The following is a 4,676-nucleotide window of genomic DNA, read 5'->3' on the forward strand; positions in this document are numbered from 1 at the left end:
ACAAGATCTTAAACTATTCGGCACTTAAGGCCACAACCCAGGCTATTCAAAGCGGCACGGGAGGTGCGTTAAGAAGAAAGAAAGAAGAGGTTGCCACGATCGAGGCAGGCAGTTGGTCCAGGGCTGGCAGGCCACACTACAACCAACCCAGGCCTCACAGGTCAAACTACCCATACAACCCACCACAAAATTTCTATCCACCTCGAGAACCACATTGTTCCGTACACCAAGCCCAGGTATACACTCAGCCTCCGGTTCGCCCACAATGGCGCGCACCGGCTCCCCAGAACATATATGCACCACCACAAAACACTTACCCTCCACCAAGGGCATATAGAAATCCTTCAGGGGCAGGTTTCCGGGGAAATCCAGATGCCAGAAATGACAGGTTGCGGAAGCAAAGAACCTTCACCGAACTGGGAGAAACCTACACCGCTGTGTTCCACAAGCTGCGGCAATTGGGTTTGGTTAGTCCTGTCCATACTCGGGAACCAAATCCCCCGCCTCAGAATTTGGATCGTTCAATCAGTTGTGAATACTGTTCAGGGATGCTCGGGCACGATACCGAGAAGTGCTGGAAGTTAAGGCATGCCATACAGGATCTTATTGACACCAATAAGATCGAGGTCCAGACACCGGAGGCTCCTAACATCAACCAAAACCCACTGCCAGCGCACCACGAAACTCACATGATTGAGTTGGTGTGTGAGGGAGGAGAATTAAGAAAACCCTCACAAACAGTGATGATGATCCAAGCTGCCCCAAAAGAAGTCTTAACCAGTGGAGGAACAAATGTACAGTCGCAGGGAGAAGGCGTCAAGCTGGTAGTAATATGGGGGAAGAGCCCGTCCGTCATAGCAAGCAAACCCGAGCCAAGCAAGTTGGTAATACCAGGGATCCTGCCCACACCGGCAGTCATGTTGAAAGGGGTATGTAGAGAACGGGTGACCATAAAGCCGGTGGTCCAACTGCCAATGCTTGACAGCAGGGCTGTGCCCTGGAAATATGAAAAAGCAGTGGTGACATACCAAGGAAAACAGGTGGAAGAAGTCAGTTGTGAAGCGCAAGGGCTGACTCGATCAGGTCGATGCTTTGCTCCGGTGGAGTTAAGAAAAACCAACCCAGTGGCAACCAAGAAGCCAGTGTCAGAAGAAGAGGCCGAAGACTTCCTGAGGAAGATGAAAGTACAAGGCTATTCTGTGGTTGAGCAGCTGAGAAAAACACCTGCCCAGATCTCACTATTGTCATTACTCCTCCATTCCGAGGAACATCGCCGGGCCCTGTTAAAGATATTGAACGAGGCCCATGTACCCAGTGAGATTTCTGTAAACCACCTGGAAACCATTGCCAGCAAGATTTTCGAGGTGAACAGGGTAACATTCTCAGATGATGACCTGCCGGTGGAAGGTACGGAGCATAACAAAGCTCTATACCTAGCTGTCAAATGTGAAGACTCGGTAGTAACTCGAGTATTGGTGGATAACGGCTCAAGCGCCAATATTTGTCCATTATCCACCCTGGACCAGTTAAAGATTGACCGTGGAAGAATCCGGGAGAATAGCATCTGTGTCCGAGGGTTTGACGGAAACGGAACAGCCACTGTGGGGGATGTTGTACTTGAACTAACCATTGGCCCGGTCCTGTTTACCATGGAATTCCAGGTATTGGACGCCACGGTATCTTACAACTTGCTGTTAGGACGACCCTGGATTCACGCAGCTAAAGCGGTGCCTTCCACCCTACATCAGACAGTGAAGTTCGAGTGGGAAAGACAAGAGGTCGTGTTGCACGGCGAGGATACAACATGCACCATGGGCGGAACCATTGTGCCTTTCATAGAGACCACTGATGACAAGGGTCCCTGGGTCTACCAGATTCTCGATACAGGGTCGGCCAACAAAATTTCCTGAAGGAGAAATCATCCCGCACCCTAGGGTAGCTGCCGCAACAGTCATGATGATATCAGAAATGCTGGGTAATGGGTTTGTGCCGGGAAAAGGCCTGGGAGTTGAACTTCAAGGGATAGTCCAACCTGTCTCCCTTCCTAAGAATCTGGAAACTTTCGGGTTGGGGTTCAAACCAACCGCAGCAGACAGGAAGCAAGCGCGAAAAATGAAGAAGAGGAGTCTGGTCTCTGCCTAAACCAGTACCACGCCTCTCAAGGTCTTTTGTTAAAGCTAGTGCCAAGGGGTCAGCGATCCCAAAGATTCGAGGACCTTTGATCGGCATAAGTGAAGACCTGAATCAGAGTCGTGAGAGGCTATTTGCGGATGTCAGTATGGTGGAAGCTGGAGAAGGTTCCAGCAGAGCAGAGATACAATTTGTGGGGCCTGAGGCCAAGACCAACAATTGGACGGTTACTCCTCTTCCTGTCCGAGGGGAGTCTTGGTAGTAGGCTTTGATTAATGTTTTGTTTGTTTGTTTGTTTGATCGGATTATTCAAGGGTGTAATCCCAATTTTACTTTCGTTTTGTAAAAGTGTGAACCCCTTTTATCCTGCAAATTTAATAAAGTTCTTTTCTTTTGTCCCGTTTTGATTTCTTGTTTTGTTCTTTTTCTTTCTGAACAGTTCTCTTTTTACTGGTCCTAATGACATGGCATGCACAGCGGATCTTCGACCTAGTCTAATAAATCAATCTGAAACCGACTCAATGATGCAAAAGGTCGTTTGTGACGATGAATCTGAATGTGACGAAGGGGAAGCCTTCGAAGAAATAAATCGAGAACTGTGCCAATTTGAAGAGAAACCCAAGCCTAACCTAAATGACACTGAGGCTGTGAACCTAGGAGACGCTGATAACATCCAAGAGACCAAAATTAGCATCCACATTGAGCCAAATGTCAAAGCAGAATTGATCAAAACTCTCAGGGAATTCAAAGATGTTTTTGCATGGTCATATGATGATATGCCTGGATTGAGCACCAATTTAGTGGTTCACAAATTGCCCACTGACCCGGCATACCCTCCGGTCAAGCAAAAACTAAGGAAATTTAAAACAGAAATGAGTGTAAAGATCAAAGAAGAAGTGATTAAGCAGTTGCAATCGAAGGTCATTCGGGTCACTCGATATCCCGAGTGGTTGGCCAATGTGGTACCAGTCCCAAAGAAGGATGGAAAAATCAGGGTGTGCGTCGACTACCGCAACCTCAACAAAGCAAGTCCCAAGGACAATTTCCCGTTACCCAACATTCATATCCTGATCGATAATTGCGCTGGGCGCGAGATCGGATCCTTTGTGGATTGCTATGCGGGTTATCATCAGATCCTAATGGATGAGGAGGATGCTGAGAAGACAGCATTTATTACGCCATGGGGAACCTACTGCTATCGGGTAATGCCGTTCGGTTTAAAGAACGCTGGGGCAACGTACATGCGAGCAATGACTGCTGTGTTTCATGACATGATACACAAAGAAATAGAGGTGTACGTCGATGATGTGATCATCAAATCTTGGCGTCAGGAGGACCATGTGGCAGACCTAAGGAGATTTTTCCAAAGACTCCGGAGGTATGATATCAAGCTTAACCCGGCCAAATGCGCATTCGGGGTTCCATCAGGAAAGTTGCTAGGATTCATCGTCAGTCGACGGGGGATTGAGTTAGACCCATCCAAAATTGAATCCATCCGAGACTTGCCACCGCCAAGGAACAAAACAGAGGTAATGAGTTTGCTGGGTAGACTCAATTACATCAGCAGGTTCATCGCTCAACTCACAGCAACTTGTGAGCCCATATTTCGGCTACTGAGAAAGGATGCTGCAGTAGGTTGGACGGCAGAGTGTCAGGAGGCTTTCGACCAAATCAAAGGGTATCTGTCTAATCCACCCGTATTGGTCCCGCCTAAGCCCGGGAAACCTCTAATCCTTTACCTGACGGTTTTAGAAAATTCATTTGGTTGTGTACTGGGGCAACATGATGACACAGGAAGGAAGGAGCAGGCCATCTACTATCTTAGCAAGAAATTCACAGTGCATGAGGTCAAGTACACTCAACTCGAGAAAACGTGTTGCGCCCTAACTTGGGTAGCTCAGAAATTGAAGCACTACCTGTCTTCGTATACTACTTATCTCATATCCCGTTTGGACCCGTTGAAGTATATCTTTCAGAAACCTATGCCCACGGGAAGGTTGGCAAAATGGCAAATTCTGCTCACAGAATTTGATATCATCTACGTAACGAGGACGGCCATGAAAGCCCAGGCACTGGCAGACCATTTGGCAGAGAATCCCGTTGATGAAAAATACGAGCCCTTAAGAACGTATTTTCCTGACGAAGAGGTGATGCATACGAATGAGTTGGAATTACCTGAGGAACCGGGTTGGAAGCTTTTCTTCGATGGAGCTGCGAACGCAAAAGGGGTTGGAATAGGAGCAGTACTCATTTCTGAAACAGGACGGCATTATCCTGTTACGGCTCAACTGCGCTTCTATTGCACCAACAATATGGCCGAATATGAGGCTTGCATTCTGGGTCTGCGCCTGGCTGCCGACATGGATGTCCAAGACGTCTTGGTCTTGGGAGACTCGGACCTCTTGGTACATCAAATTCAGGGTGAATGGGAAACACGAGATCTAAAGCTCATACCATACCGACAATGCTTGCATGATCTGAGCAAGCAATTTCGATCGGTGAAGTTCAAACACATCCCGAGAGTTCACAATGAGGTTGCGGATGCC

This window comes from Nicotiana sylvestris, chromosome 1 (genome assembly GCF_000393655.2).
Source record: "Nicotiana sylvestris chromosome 1, ASM39365v2, whole genome shotgun sequence".
NCBI classification, from domain to species: domain Eukaryota; kingdom Viridiplantae; phylum Streptophyta; class Magnoliopsida; order Solanales; family Solanaceae; genus Nicotiana; species Nicotiana sylvestris.